Source organism: Canis aureus, chromosome 20, assembly GCF_053574225.1.
Source record: "Canis aureus isolate CA01 chromosome 20, VMU_Caureus_v.1.0, whole genome shotgun sequence".
NCBI lineage: Eukaryota > Metazoa > Chordata > Mammalia > Carnivora > Canidae > Canis > Canis aureus.
In genome coordinates, this window is record NC_135630.1 from 27527060 (window position 1) to 27543932 (window position 16873).

The 16873-nt window shown below is 43.3% G+C and overlaps 1 long non-coding RNA gene across 8 annotated transcripts in view; it reads left to right on the forward strand.

The window, feature by feature from the left end:
• The window catches only part of LOC144291609 (uncharacterized), a 151199-nt gene that overhangs the window by 47636 nt on the left and 86690 nt on the right, over positions 1-16873 (forward strand). For all 8 annotated transcript variants that reach the window (XR_013358952.1, XR_013358955.1, XR_013358950.1 and 5 more), the window contains one exon: positions 8647-8831. This is a non-coding gene — a long non-coding RNA (uncharacterized LOC144291609). The remainder of the gene's footprint in view (positions 1-8646; positions 8832-16873) is intronic.

The window sequence follows — 16873 nt, forward strand, 5'->3', positions numbered from 1 at the left end:
TCTATGGGTGCTAAGGAGTGTCAAGGAGAAAGGCTGGGAAGGATGATCACAATGGCTATTGGGAAAGTCCTTTCAGGAACTAACTTGTGACTCTGTGGGCCATTATCTAGGGCATGCACTTGCATGAGGGGCTAGTATCAACTTAAGGTCCCCATAGGCCTATTAGCCAAATGAAATGGATGTTGAGGCAGCAGTACCATGGAGTAGCTTGGCTAAACTCTTGACAAGACCCAAACAGGTAATGGCTTAATACAACAAAAGTTTATTTCCTATTCACAGGACTCACCTGGGCTGTGGAACAGATCTTATGGTAGCTCTTTCCCCCTGTGGTCATTCAGGGACATAGACTGATAAAGGTTCTGCCATTTTGAACATGTGGTTTCCATGGGAACATGAGTGGGATATGCATGGGTGGAGCTCAGGCACAGGCACTCCCATCTGCAAGGAGGATGGGATGCAGCCCAGCTGTGTGTACAGGAGGACAGCTGGCTGCTGGCTGCCACAGTTACCTAAGGATGCCTTAGAGCTGTGGAAACCATCTGTGACCAAGAAGTATCACTATACTGCTTTTTAAAATAGTGAAAATCCTGGAGACCAACATGATATCTAGCAATGAGAAATTAGCAAAAATATCTGTGCAGTGTGACATCACACAGCTACTAGAGGTCATGTTTTGGGGGGTATTTAAGGAAGAAAATGATAGTATAAAATATTAACTGAAAAAAAGCCGGGTACCAAACTGGATGTTCAATACTTCACCTCTGAAAAATATAGACCAGATAAAAATGTACTGAACTAATAATAGTGGGTCTCTCTGGGCAGCAGAATTATAGATAGCCTTTATTTCTTCATCTTACCCTATTTCCTAATTTTCTGTGGTGGATATAGATTTACAATCAGAAGAAATGATGCAAAACTACATGCTGATTTACAAGGAGCAGACCTGAAGGCTCTTTCCTCCTCTCGTGTCTCTGTACGACCTGGTCTGTGTTGATTGATTTTTGCAGTGGGCCGATAAGGGACCCCTGCTGCAACCTGGCAGAACTAAATTGGCTATTCATCTGGCTGACTCGGCAGCAGATTCTGGCATTCTCCATCTCTCTCTTTTCTGTTCTGATTCTCATGGAAAGTAGAGCATGGGCTCACACTGTAGCTAGGCTTTTGAGGGAGAATGAGAGGAGGTCCTGAGGGGTGTAACCCAAGCAGACCCCACCTTGGCATCAAGGTGCTGTTGCTGGGGCACCTAGGTGGCTCAGTGGTTGAGCATCTGCCTTTGTCTCAGGTCCTGATCCCAGCATCCTGGATTTGAGTCCAGCATCGAGCTCCCTGCAGGGAGCCTGCTCCTCTCTCTGCCTACATCTCTGCCTCCTCTGTGTGTCTCATGAATAAATAAAATCTTTTTTTTAAAAAAGGTGCTGTTACTGTCCTGGGAGGGCTGAGAGAGACCACACTGCCTGCATGTTGACTGCATTGTCTATCTACTCCACAGACCAGCTCTGAAATAATGTTTGGTCAGCCAGCCAATGAGAAGGCAGGATCAGGTGGGAAACACACAGTCATAAATTGGTGAGAATGGATACAAAGATGGGACTTATTGAAAAGCCCTGGAGAAAAGTCTGCTTTACTCCCACTGAACTGATAGAAATTCAGTGAGCTTTTCCTTTCCTGAGGAATGGGGCTGTAAGAGGACAGTGCTTTCCACTGAGCCAGAGGCTGTCATGATGTTGTGACCTCCTGGGGTTTGAAGGTACTTCTCTGTTGGGAGCAGGTCCAGCAGGGTAGCCTGAATGCAGAAGGATTAGCACCCAGGAGCCATATAGACCAGCCTGGAGGTGTCAGCCCTCCAGGCAGAGCCAAGAAGCAGGCACCAGTGGGTGGATGCCGGTGAGCCGAGGGCATTTAAGGTGAGTCAGGAACAGCCTACCCCCAAGAGGGTTTTGGTGCTGGTGGCACCATTTGGGGCCTGGCCCCTCCTGCACTGTGTCTTGCATTGCTGAACTTCATTTTTATTGCTATTTTATGTAAATCTCATACTGGTTCTGTCAGGAAGAGACTGCCAGTTTCTATTTACACAAGTAGAAGTTGACAGAGGATTTAGATACAGGTGTGGGGCCCTAGACATATGGCTGGCTGGGGAGCTGGTAGGTTGGTCCCATCCTCCTGTTCTCTGCTGTCACTGTGTGGCCCCTGATATGGGACTGGTCATTCTACAGGAGCTGAGAGGAAGCTCCCTAGACACAAGGCCCCTGGCAAGAGCCCAGGGCTCAGTTCCTGGCTCAGAGCTGCTCCAGGTGGGCCCAGGGTAAGGCAGGACATTCCTGGACTGCAGCTGGTGGATCCCACAGGTCAGAATGAAGAGGCAAGAGTGATCACTTGTGCAGGGGGCTGACGACAGGCTAAGTCCAGCCTTAGAGATGGAGAGCCTGGGGCAGGGGCAAGCCCGATGGTCAACCCAGTACACAAACAGCAGAGATAGGGACATGTCCACCTTGTCTTCAGTGACAGTGTCCCTGACACTGGATCCTTCCTTTTCAGGATCCTGGAGTGTTCCTTTCTCTGTGTCTGATTAGTCTTACCTCTAACCCCCAGGTTAACATCTGTGTTCAGGCAAGTGTTTGATACCATTCTGTGTAGGAACAAAAGCAGGCTTGTTGGTGGAGAAGGGCTGGGCTCCTGTGCTTATTGTCATCTCCCTCTGGGCATGTGTTGGCCACGGCATGCTCTTCTGTAGGGATTTCTATTTCCAGTCTCATGCCTGATTAGATTGTGGAAAACTTTGAGGCCCCAACCAGCAGATAGGAAATTAATTAAAGCATCAGAGTAACGGCAAAGATTTTTTTTTTTAATGGGGTCTTCTTGGTAGTTGCAAAATTGCAGCAAAAATAATGATATTAAACCATGCTTTAATGAGTGCCCACCATAAAGCAGCACTTTTCCTACATTATCTTGTAAACCTTCATTTTACTGATGAGGAAATAAATCAGGGAGTCTAAGCAGCCACAGGATCCCAAAGTCAGTGGAACATGTGGCACCAGCCCAGTTGCTGATTCTCTGTTCTCCAGCACTGAACTACCCTAGTGGCTGCCAGCTCTAGGGGCCTGTGGGGCCCTCCTCCCCACCCCTCTGCTCTCCTTCCTGAATGAGTAGAAACCTAAGTCCTACTGTCACTGTCATGGCCATGGCACCCATGCCGGGCTGCCCTTCTTCCCCTTCCTAACCCTCCTCTGTGTGGCTTGTACCTTGCTGGTTTAGGCCTGAGCAGGGGTGGGGGAGTGGGGTGCGAGGAGGCAAATGCTGGGGCTCTGGGAAAGTTCTTTAGCTCCAAGCAAAAGCCTCGAGAAGGAAGACAGTCTTTCTCATTGTTGGTGCTTCCATGTCTGGATGTGGCCTGTTCCTAGCTCAACAGTGATACCACAATCAGCAGAGGGTATAGCCAAGGACATGTGGAGGCTGCACTCTAGCCAGCCATGGCCACCTCGTTATGAGAGACCATGCATTCTTACTGTCAGCAGTGCCTTCAGTTTGCTGTGTCTCCCTGTTGAAGTCACTCTAAACGAGATGGCCCCAGGTCTGCACTAAGCATCTTTATATCTTATTGGTTTAAGTTTGCCCTATCCACTGTGCGACATAGTTTTTATTCCAGAATGTGGACTCAATCATTTCAAGAAATCCTGGTGTGGTCTTCACAAACCCCGAATTTAAGGTCTCCCAATTCTGTGTAAGGAACTAGATGTTCTGGAGACTTCCTACTTCTGAAAACCATGATTCTAGGGTTGAGTGTGGAAAATGCAGTTAGGCCTCTCTACCTGAGTAAATGCTTTCACAATCAAGTTTGCTTTTGGCAGAGGAAAAGACACATGGCATATAATTTTTACAGTCTTTGTGAATACTAGGCACATATCTGAAGATCCTAAAGGCCTACCTTTAAAAATGAAATGAGAAAAGAGAGGGAAATCCAATGACACATGTGCAGTGAAACCAAAGGTGGCATCTGGTGTGAGATAACAGACAGAGACTGAAACCCAACATGTCCCACCCCTTAAATTGCTCTGCTGTGGCTCCTCCTGTCTGAGGTGCCCTTCAATGAATGATGATGAGAAATGGCCTCGATGGGATTACTGAGGATTTCCAGGTGAGAATTTCCAGGTGATAGCCACAGCCAGACCCAGAGGAAAAGCCTGTTTTAATCTGACTTCCCTAAAACTCTTTTTCCTAGAAGATCACATCATGATTTCTCTTGGCGAATTTAATCTGACTACTGATCTTTTGAAATAGACCTTCTCCCAGTTTTTTTGACTGTTTTCTTTGCTGTGCAAAACCTTTTTATCTCGATGAAGTCCCAATAGTTAATCTTTACCTTTGTTTCTCTTGCCTTTAGAGACATACCTAGCATGAAGTTGCTATGGTTGAGATAAAAAAGGGTGCTGCCTGTGTTCTCCTCTGGGACGTTGATGGATTCCTGTCTCACAGTTACATCTTTAATCCATTTTAAGTCTACCTTTGCAGAAAATGGTCCAGTTTCATTCTTCTTCATGTGGCTTTCCAATTTCCCCAGCACCATTTGTTGAAGAGACTGTCTTTTTTCCACTGGATATTCTTTCCTGCTTTGTCAAAGATTAGTTGACCATAGAGTTGAGAGTTCATTTCTGGGTTCTCTATTCTGTTCCACTGATTTCTTGTCTGTTTTTTTGCCAGTACCATACTGTCGTGATGATTACAGCTTTGCAATACAGCTTGAAATCCAGAATTGTGATGCCTCCAGTTTTGGTTTTCTTTTTCAACATTTCTTTGGTTATTTATTATTTTTTTTGTGGTTCCATACAAATTTTAGAATTGCTTGTTCCAGGTCTGTGACAAATGCTGATGGTATTTTGACATGGTTTTTGTTGAATATGTAGATTGCTTTGGGTAGCATAGACATTTTAACAATATTTGTTCTTCCAATCCATAAGCATGGAATGTTTTCCCATTTCTTTGTGTCTTCCTCAGTTTTTTTCATAAGTGTTCTATAGTTTTCAGAGTACAGATCTTTTATCTCTTTGGCTAGGTTTATTCCTAGCTATCTTGTGGTTTTCGGTATAATTGTAAATGGGGTTGATTCTTTCATTTCTCTTTCTTCTACCTCAGTGTTTAGAAATGTAACTGACTTCTGTGCATTGATTTTATATCCTGCCACTTAATTCCTATGAGTCTGGCAATTTCTGGATTAGAATCTTTTGGATTTTCTACGTAGAAATAATGTCATCTGCAAAGTGAAAGTTTGACTTATTCTTTGCCAATTTGCATGCTTATTGAATGGGAGAAGATATTTGCAAATGTCTTATCAGATAAAGGGCTAATGTCCAACATCCAGGAAGAACTTGTCAAACTCAACACCCCAAAACCAACAAGAAATGGGCAGAAGATATGAACAGACATTTCTCCAAAGAAAACATACAGATGGCCAAAAGAAACATGAAAAAGTAACATCGGGGTGCAGATGTCCCGGCGTTTCATTGCATCTGTATCTTTGGGGTAAATCCCCAGCAGTGCAATTGCTGGGTCGTAGGGCAGGTCTAGTTTTAACTCTTTGAGGAACCTCCACACAGTCTTCCAGAGTGGCTGCACCAGTTCATGTTCCCACTAACAGTGCAAGAGGGTTCCCTTTTCTCCGCATCCTCTCCAACATTTGTGGTTTCCTGACTTGTTAATTTTCCCCATTCTCACTGGTGCGAGGTGGTATCTCATTGTGGTTTTGATTTGTATTTCCCTGATGGCAAGTGATGCGAGCATTTTCTCATGTGCATGTTGGCCATGTCTATGTCTTCCTCTGTGAGATTTCTGTTCATGTCTTTTGCCCATTTCATGATTGGATTGTCTGTTTCTTTGGTGTTGAGTTTAAGAAGTTCTTCATAGATCTTGGAAACTAGCCCTTTATCTGATACGTCATTTGCAAATATCTTCTCCCATTCTGTAGGTTGTCTTTTAGTTTTGTTGACTGTATCCTTTGCTGTGCAAAAGCTTCTTATCTTGATGAAGTCCCAATAGTTCATTTTTGCTTTTGTTTCTTTTGCCTTCGTGGATGTATCTTGCAAGAAGTTACTGTGGTCGAGTTCAAAAAGGGTGTTGCCTGTGTTCTCCTCTAGGGTTTTGATGGAATCTTGTCTCACATTTAGGTCTTTCATCTATTTTGAGTTTATCTTTGTGTCTGGTGAAAGAGAGTGGTCTAGTTTCATTCTGCTGCATGTGGATGTCCAATTTTCCCAGCACCATTTATTGAAGAGACTGTCTTTTTTCCAGTGGATAGTCTTTCCTCCTTTGTCGAATATTAGTTGACCATAAAGTTGAGGGTCCACTTCTGGATTCTCTATTCTGTTCCATTGATCTATGTGTCTGTTTTCGTGCCAGTACCACACTGTCTTGATGACCATCATATCAGCAAGAGAAAAAGCAAGAACCTTATGATCCTCTCATTAGATGCAGAGAAAGCATTTGACAAAATACAGCATCCATTCCTGATCAAAACTCTTCAGAGTGTAGGGATAGAGGCAACATTCCTTGACATCTTAAAAGCCATCTACAAAAAGCCCACAGCAAATATCATTCTCAATGGGGAAGCACTGGGAGCCTTTCCCCTAGGAACTAGAGGGTATTATACTAAGTGAAATAAATCAGAGAAAGACAAATGCCATATGATTTTACTTATATATGAATTTTAAGAAACAAAACAGAATAACATAGGGGAAGAGAAGGAAAATTAAATATGATAAAAACAGAGAGGGAGACAAACCATAAGAGACTTTTAACTATAGGAAACAAATTTAGGGTTGCTGGAGGGGAGGTGGGTGAGATGATGGGGTAATTGGGTGATGGATACTAAGGAGGGCACTTGATGTAGTGAGCACTGGGTGTTGGTGTTATATGCAACTGATGAATCACTAAATTCTGCCTCTGAAACTAATAAAAAAAGAAATAGACTTCCTTCAAATTTCCTATAGTTATGAAGTTAGAAATTTCTGGCCTTCACTTCTCTGGAATTAAATGTTTCATAAACACCAGCAGTACCTCCCTGGGAGTGGAGCCTGTCATTGCATTGAACCTTCCTGTGGAGACATGGCTAAGTCTTTCCAAAACCTCTCCTCCCTAATGTTAATTTATTTAAGTTATCTCTGTTTTTATGAAACACGTTTTTAAAGACATCGGAACAAAGAAACTTGACAGCTTTTTTGTCTTCTGACGTCAATTTCCCCTGCATTTGAGTTGCTAGAAATCCAGTCTTTCTATCAAGCTATCTTCCCTCTGTATGAGTATGTCCTGAGAAGAGGCTGTCTTGTGAGTGCAGGATTTGATGGGCACAGCCACATTTATAGCCACCCTTGGGAGAAGGGTCCTGGGATTTTCAGAAACCACTTCTCTTTCACTGTGAAGGAGCCAAGAGACCTACAGAGCTAGCTGTGAATGACTGTATTCTGTGTGGCTTCAGACCAAATGTGCCGGCACATCTCCCAGGGATTTTGTCAAAGAGCATATGTGGGTTCAGCCATTCTGGGTAGGGATCCCAGGTTTGACATTTTTCACCAGCTCCAAGATGGAGCCAGTGCTACTGGTCTGAGGGCCCAGAGCTTGGACAGAACAGGAGAGAGAGGCTTTTTAAAACTTTTATTTATTTTTTTTGAGAGAGGCTTTAAAAAAATTTTTAATTCTAGTATGGTTAATATATAGTATTATATTAGTTTCAAATGTACAACTGAGTGATTTAAGAATTCTATACATTACTTGGTGCTCATAACAAGTTCATGCCTTAATCTCCATCACCTGTATCACTCATCACCTACCCCTACCCCACCTCCCCTCTGGTAACCATCAGTTTGTTCTCTGTAATTATGAGTGTGTTTCTTGGTTTTCTTTTCTTTTATTCCTCCCTATGCTCATTTGTTTTGTTTCTTAAATTCCACATGTAAGTGAAGTCATATGGTATTTGCCTTTCTCTGTGTGACTTATTTCACTTATTTACACTCTCGCTCCATCCATGTTGTTGCAAATGGCAAGACTTCCTTTTTTATGGCTGAGTAATATTCCATGGAGGCTCAGAGGAGGGGTCAGCCCTTTCAGGGGGCAGAAAGTCAGAGAAGATGTTGGTCCTGCCAGGGGTCAGGAAGTCAGAGGAGGGGTCACCTCTGTCAGGGGTCAGGTGTCTTTACAGAGGAGTTTGCTCCCTGCATGTGTCAGGAAGGACACATTGGGCAAATGGACCGAGTGGACTATGACATGAAGCATGGTTCCTTGTGTCCCACTCCATGTGTACATGTCTTGTCTCCTGAGAGGATCACAGGCTCCCTGAGGATGGGTCTGTGGTTCATTTGTCTCTGTGAACTAGGGGTTCATGGCTTGCATGTACAAGTGGCTGTGAAAATAAGCAGAACTAAAGGAAAACATCTATGATCTGAGGGTTCCATCTCCCAGCTACTGGAGGCAGATAAAAGAAAAATGATACCATTTTGGGGAAATAGTCCCATTAGCTAGGATTTGATAATGGCCTTTTTACGATGCTACCAAGTTTAAAGGGGACACACCTAGTTAGGGTGGACATCAGGACCTAGTTTACAGAAAGGACTTTTTTACTTGGTTAACACTTATATATTTTTGATTTGTTTATTCTGATTTTAGGAATCCATTTGAAGAAGCAGTAAGAAACTCACAGCAGAAACCCCTGGTGTTGTCAGAACTGTAGAGCTGGAGAGACCATCTGTTAGTTGCACAGGAGGGCTAAGGAGAGATTTGATGAGAGCTCTATAACCAGTCATGGACTTTGCTGGAGTTTGGAATAGCAGGGAAATGCTTATGCTTTGGTGGTAAGTGAGAAAAGGCCGATACAAAAACATGTGGTATCATTGCAGCATAATGAAATTTCACAGAGATAGAAACACACTGGAATATGACTAATTACCTTTGAGAGAGGCTGACTTAATTTATTTCTCTGTAATTAAAAAAAATGGCCTGCTGTAAGCCTCTGAGAGTTGTCTAATAGACCTCAGTACAAATAATCACTTATTTGTGTGAGACAACACAATTTTGGTTGACGAAATGAGCAAAAGCATGGGGTGTGTATTTGTTTCCTAAGGCTACTGTACAAATTACTATTATTTTTAGCAGCATAAAACACCATAGATTTACAATCTTATTATTTTGGAGGCCTGAAGTCTAAAATGGGCTAAAATCAGGTGTTAACAGTATATTCCCTCCGGAGTCTCTGTGGGAGAAGTTGATTCCCTGCCTTTCTTAGCTTCTGGAAGCTGCCTGCATTCCTTGACTTGTGGCCAGTCTATCTGAGCTCTGCCTCTATCACATGACCTCTCCTCTGGTTCTGCTCTTCTACCTCCATCTTATAAAAATCCTGTGCTTGCACCTGGCCTGCCTGGATAATCCAGGATAGTTTCCCCCATCCCAAGATTCTAAACATAATCACAACTGCAAAGTGCTTTCTACTGTGTAAGGTAACATGGTCACTGGTTGTCTGGATTAGGACGTTGGCATCTTTGGGGGTGCCATCATTCTGCCTACCATAGGGGACAATTTGCCATGGGATTGAGAGTACCATGGCTGGAACTGGAGAACCTACCCAGCACATCATCACCACCCTGCAGGACTGTGCTCTAAAATTCTCAGCAAATCCAGTGTAAGAGCCTGAGAAGGATAAGTTGATTACCTATCTGATGTTATCACGGTGGATGCTTCTTGGTAAATGCAACACACACAGAGGCCTCTGGTGGGGTTTGGTAGTGGATATCTGGATATCCGGGTTCCTGGAATTTCACCTGACAATTGACATTACAGATAAAAGCTAAGAGGAGCAAGTCCAGAGGGGCAGAAGACCATTTGAACATGACATGAGACAACTTCTTGAAGAGTGGGAAACTGGGGCTAAGGATTGTATTCCAGAAATATGAAAGGAAGACAGAATTATGCGGGGTGGAGAAAAAATCTCATTATATCTGTACAGTGCTTCATATTTTGCATGATTTAAAAATATTTTATTTTATTAAATTAACATACAGTATACTATTAGTTTCAGAGGTAGAGTTCAGTGATTCATCAGTTGCATATATCAGATGCATCAGTTGCATATAACACCCAGTGCTCATTATATCAAATGCCCTCTTTAGTGCCCATCACCCAGTTACCCCTTCCCCCCACCCACTTCCCCTCCAGCAACTCTGTTTGCTTCCTATGCTTAAGAGTCTCTTATGATTTGTCTCTCTCCCTGTTTTCTTCTTATTTTATTTTTCCCTCTTTTCCCCAATTTCCCTCTGTTTTGTTTTGTTTTCATGTATGAGTGAAATCATATATTTGTCTTTCTCTGATTGACTTATTTCACTTAGTATAACACCCTCTAAGTTCCATCCACATCATTGCAAATGGCAAGATTTCATTCTTTTTTATGGCTGAGTAGTATTTCATTATATATATATATACCACATCTTCTTGATCAATTCATCTGTTGATGGACATCTAGGCTCTTTCCATAGTTTGGCTATTGTGGTAGCTGTTGCTATAAACATTGGGGTGCATGTACCCCTTTGTATCCTTTGGCTAAATACCTAGTAGTGCAATTTCTTGGCCATAGGATAGCCCTATTTTAAACTTTTCTCATATTATTTTCCAGAGTGGTTGTACCAACTTGCATTGTTTCGTGAGTTGTTGATTTCAGCCATTCTGACTGGTGTGAGGTGGTCTCATTGTAATTCTGATTTGAATTTCCCTAATGCTGAGTGATATTGGATATTTTTTCATGTTTCTTTTGGCCATTTGTACGTCTTCTTTGGGGAAATGTCTGTTCATATATTCTGCCCATTTCTTGACCAGATTTGTTGTTTTTTGGGTGTTGAGTTTGAGAAGTTCTTTCTGGATGTTGGATATTAGCCCTTTATCTGATAAGACATTTGGAAATATCTTCTCCTATTCTGTAGGTTGTCTTTTGGTTTTGTTGACTGTTTCCTTTGCTGTGCAAGAGCTTATCTTGAGGAAGTCAAGGTGAGGAAAAGAATGAGGAAACATTTTGCCTTTGTTTCCCTTGCTTTTGGAGATGTGTCTAGCAAAAACTTGCTGTGGCTGAGGTCAGAGAGGTTGCTGCCTGTGTTCTCCTATAGGATTTTGTTGGATTCCTGTCTCACAGTTAGATGTTTCATTCATTTTGAGTTTATTTTTGTGTATGGTGTGAGAGAATGGTTCAGTTTCATTCTTCTGCATGAGGGTGTCCAATTTTCCCAACACCATTTGTTGAAGAGACTGTCTTCTTTCCACTGGATATTCTTTCCCACTTTGTTGGACATAAGTTGACCATAGAGTTGAGGGTCCAGTTCTGGGTTCTCTATTCTGTTCCATTGATCTATGTGTCTGTTTTTTTGCCAATGCCATAATATCTTGATGATTACAGGTCTGTAATACAGCTTGAAGTCGAGAATTGTGATGCCCCCAGCTTTCGTTTTCTTTTTCATCTTTCTTCATGCTATTTGATGTCTTTTGGTTTCATGCAAATTTTAAGGTTGTTTGTTCCAGTTCTGTGAAAAATGTTGATGATATTTTGATAGGGCTTGCATTAAAATGTATAGATTGCTCTGGGTAGCATAGACATTTTAACAATATTCATGCTTATGGATTGAAAGAACAAATATTGTTAAATTTTCCATGTGTTTTCTTGAGTTGTTTTACTTCATTTATTCCTTCATACATTAATTCAGCACATTTTTGGAGTACCTGTTGTGACAAAGGGGTTGGAGATTTTGTTCCAGTCCTGTGCCTTGCTGCACACAGTCCCTGTTCCTGGTTGGTGCAGGATTTATGCTTCAAGTCCAGAGTGAGTCCACCATGACATCTAAGAGGACCCAGGTCCAGAACAGGCCCCCTCTTATTCTGCAGAACTAGATAGAGTGTGTTCTAGAGACCCATGACTTTCCAACTATATCTTTGGGTCTGCAGAGCCTCTTCCAGCTAGATCACAAGGCTTCTTCTACCCCTGCTGTGGGTCTTGGGGGATAGGAGGTCCAGGCCACTGTCTTGTATATCCTGCCTCTCCTTGAAGCTGAAGCCCTCCTGAGCTGGTCCTTCCTCATCTCTCCCTGTCCTCCTTGCCTCCATTCTTCTTTCCCTACCTTTCTAGGACCTCTTTCTCATCTCCTACATGCCCATGCATCCTTCCTTTCTCCCATTTTCTCTCCATAGAAGTAATGCCCTGGGATGGACCCCAAATACCCTAGGAATCCTCTCTGAGGGCAAGACCTGCTCCTATTTCTTTCTGTAGTGTAAATGAAGGGACCCTTATCCAGGAGGCAGAGAAGATAAAGGAATAGCAGAGAGAAAAGAAAATAGTTTTGGGACAGGGCCTAGAGGCTAACTTCAGAGAAACAGAGCAGGTGGTGCTGCAGTTAGAGCCCACATCATCCCATTGATGGGACTGGTGCCCACTGAGAGAGAGGATGGGAGCCTGTGGGCGGCCATTGCCCCCTGCACTGTCTGCCTAATTCCACACAAAATGCTGGGGATGCAGAGTGGGAGAGGCTGTGTTCCCTGGGAACACCAGGTGAATCTAAGTGGGCTGTCAGTGGGATCTGAAGGTGAAGTGAGTGGCTAAGTGGGCTGTCAGTGGGATCTGAAGGTGAAGTGAGTGGCTAAGTGGGCTGTCAGTGGGATCTGAAGGTGAAGTGGGGCTAAGTGGGCTGTCAGTGGGATCTGAAGGTGAAGTGAGGGCTTAAGGCAGGGGGCTGCTGCTTTTCTCTGAGCCACACCTCTGGACAACTTTAGTCTAAAGGAAGGCTCTGTTTCCTGCAGTGAGCTCCCACTGGTGTGTTCTTGGAGTACCCACATCTTGTCATCTCTACTGACAGTGAGAGGGGATAGGCATAGAGGAGGACACAGGGTCTGGTGCCATCAACCCTTCTCCATGCCAAGGATCAAGGATTACTTGTTTCAGGGCCCAGGGCCAATGTCACTTCAGTGTCACAGGCCACTCCCAGGTCAGGCCGAATTGTGCCCCCCGCCCTGCGGGTCATATGCTGAAGCTCTAACCCTCAGTGTGATAGTATTTGGAGGTAGGACCTTTGACAGGCATTAGGGTTAGATGAGGTCATGAGGATGAAGCCTCCATGATGGGATTAGTGTCCTTATAAAAAGACACCAGAGAGCTTGCTGTCTCTCTCTGCCATGTGAGGACACAGTGAGAAGGTGCTGCCTGCCAGCCAGGAAGAGGGCACTAACCAGAACTCAACCACGCTGGCAACCTGATCTCAGACTTCCAGCCTCCAGAGCTTTAAGAAAACAACTTTCTATTGTTTAAGCCACTCAGTCTATAGCATTTTATTATAGCAGTCCAAACTGAAAAGTATAGATTTTGGTACTGGGAAGTGATGTGCCACTGTAACAAACACCAGAACACATGCAAGTAGTTTTGGGATGGGGTGATGAATAGAGGCTGGAAGAGTTTTGAGGTGCATTCTAGAAATATGGATGTCAAGGGTGATTCGGGTGATGCACAGATGGAAATGAGGAGCATGTTATTGGAAATTGGAGGAAAGGTGACCCTAATTATAAAGCTGCCAATAAATTGGTTGCACTATTTTCTAGCATTTTGTGGAAGGTAGAACTAGTGAGTAATAAAATAGGATATGTAGCTGAGCAGATTTCTAAAGTGTTAAAGGTGTGGCCTGGTGTCTCCCAACTGCTTATAGTAAAATGTAAAAGGAGAAAGAAGAATTAAAGATGGGATTGTGAAGCAAAATGGAACCAGAACTTGAAGATTTGGAAATTTCTCAGTCTATCCATATTGCAAACAACAAGCAGGCTTGTTCTTCAGAGGACACTGAGGTTGTGACTGAACAACCTTCTGATAAATGGGTCATGGGACAGGTGCTACTCATAGGCTTAATCAATCATCATGGCAGAAACAAGGAGATGGCATCATACTAGCTGAGGCATTGCCCATTTGGGCTAGAGGGGACAGAGAAATAGAGACAGAATGAAAGAAGGCCTAGATCATACAGGACCTGACCAGGTTGCTACTTGGCTGCCAATGTGAGCCATCCTTCAAGAAAAGGGAAGGCGCCAAAGGTACTTTGGAGACTATCAGGGCCATTTCTTTAGTTCTAATAGGTCAGGTGGTCTCTGACTGAAGCCTTGGGACTGCTGTGGAGTCTTGGGAAGAGGCTGCTTCAGCCATAGGGCACTGCTGCTTCAGTGAGTCTGGAGGCAGGGTGTCAAACCAAAGAGGATTGTTCTCATGCCTTAAGATGCGATGGAATTGGCCTTGCTAGATTTTGGACTTGTTTGGGATCTCCTGTTTCTCCCTTTTAGGAGGGGATCCTCTGCCTGCCCTACCACTGCATTTGGAAGTATGTAATGTGTCTGGTTTCACAGTTCACACAGCTAGAGAGGAGTTTTGCCTCAGGATAGTCTGTATCCAGAGTCTTACCCACACATGATTTAGGTGATAATCACTTCTTTCTTCCATCCCTCCCTTCCTTCTTTCCTCCCTCCTTCCCTCCCTCCTTCCTCCCCCCTCCTTTCCTCCTCTTTCTTTTTCTTTCTTTCTTTCTTTCTTTCTTTCTTTCTTTCTTTCTTTCTTTCTTTCTTTTCTTCTTTCTCTTTCTTTCTTTCTTTCTTTCTTTCTTTCTTTCTTTCTTTCTCCTTTCTTTCTTTTTTTCTTTCTTTCTTTCTTTCTTTCTTTCTTTCTTTCTTTCTTTCTTTCTCTCTCTTTCTCTCTTTCTTTTCTTTTCTTTTCTTTTCTTTTCTTTTCTTTTCTTTTCTTTTCTTTTCTTCTTTCTTCTTTCTTCCTTCCTTCTTCTCTCTCTCTTCCTTCCTTCTTTGTATTTTTAAGTATAATTAACACAGTGTTATATTAGTTTCGGGTGTATAACAAGATTAAGCAATTCTATGCATTACTCAGTGCTCATGATAAGTGTAGTCACCATCTGTCACCAAATAACATTATTAGCATCTTATTGACTGTATTCCCTATGCTATACTTTTCATCTCTATGACTTATTTATTTTATAACTAGAATTTTGTACCTCTTAAGATGTTTTATCTATGCCACTCATTCCCCCATTTCTCTTCCCCCTGGCAACTATCAGTTTATTCTCCACATTTAAGAGTCTGTTTTTTGCTTCTTTGTTTGGTTTGTTTTTTAGATTCCACATATAAGTGAAATCATATGGTGTTTTTCTTTCTCTGGCTGACTTATTTCACTTAGTCTTTATACTCTCTAGCTCCATCCATGGAGCTAAATCCAAGGAGCTCCATCCTTGTCAAAAATGGCAAGATTTCATTCTCTTTATGGCTGAGTAATATTCCATTGTGTATACACACTACATTTTCTTTATCTATTCACACCTTTCCATGGACATTTGGGTTGCATCTATAACTTGGCTATTGTACATGATGCTGCCATAAACATAGGGGTTTGCAGCATTATTTACAATAGGTGATGTTTAGATGAGACTTTGGACTTTAGAGTTCAAAATTGGTGCTGGAATGAGTTCAGAGTTTGGGGGGCCGTTGGGATGGAATAATTGTATTTTGCATGCAAAGGACATGCATTTGGGGATCTGGGCTAGGATATCATGGACTGAATGGAGGCCTTTGCTAAGGAGTGCTTTGGACAGTGAATTTGCAGGGACATTTCAGCTTGCAAGGTGAGGTTGTGCCTGTAGTCTGACTTCTTGTGCTGACTTGTGGGTGACAGGTGAGGAGGGGGGAATGCCTGGCCTCATTTCCTTTTCCAGGCACATTCCTATTGAGTCCTGGGACAGCCCTGGGAGGCACATAGGCACCCCTTGTCTTGCAGGGGAGCCAGGAATGATTGGGTTGGCTGGACCCCAGCCCTGTGACTATGCCCCATCAGCATTCTGTCTCCAGCACAGGCTTCCTGGTTTTGAACCAGGGTCACGGTCTGCATAATGATCACTTAAAAAGACTCAGTATTCCTTCACAGATGACCAGTTTTCTAAATAAGAGCAGGTGGAATAAAATTAGTGCATTTTTATAGTCTGCTGTAGGCAAAGTTTGGGGGGGTAAGGTGACCTGGCTGAGAGCTATCTGAGCTGGGCTTGGCTTTTTTCACTTTGTACAATTCTGATTATGACCTCTGCTTTTTTAGCAGTGTTGTAAAGATTAAGATAACATGTTTAAAGTGCTTCATGAAGTGCTGCTCCCCTTCTTCTTCCTCTCCTCACTCCCTGCTACATCATTTGATCCACCCATAGCCCGTCTACCTTGGACACTGGTGGGGCTTGTACTGATGTTACCTCATCTACCTGGTCTCTGGACCTGGCTGTTTTTCCACATCCCCCAAATACACACTGAGGGTCAACCATGTGCTCCTCAGTGTTCTAGGGACTAGAAATTTAGCAATGATCAAAACAGAAACCTCTGCCCTCCAGGAGCCTACATTCTGGGAGAAACAAACAAGATAAAAAAATGTAGAATAGGTGACATGAGGCACAGTAACTAAGAAGCAAAATAGAAGTTGAAGGGTGGGGTGTCAAATGGGAGATTTGTAACTAGAAATAGGCAACCAGAGAAGTTGCTTGAGCAGAAGCCTGAAGAAGGTGAAAGAGGAAGCGAGTTGGAGAGGAGGGTTCCAGGCCGAGGGCGCAGCACATGCAAAGGCCCTGAAGGGGGTAATAGAGGGCAAGATCAGAATTAATCAGGCCTGGGACACTGCAAGGACTTCAGCCCTTACTTTTAGTGACATAGGAAGTCCAGAGGCAGCACAGTGAAGAAGATATCTATGAGCTGACTTTCATTTAAGCTCACTCTGGGTGTCTAGCCAAGAAAAAAACCTGACAAGCAATGGTGTGGTGGGTGAGCAGGGATGCAGAGAGGGATGGGGTGAGGCCAAGAG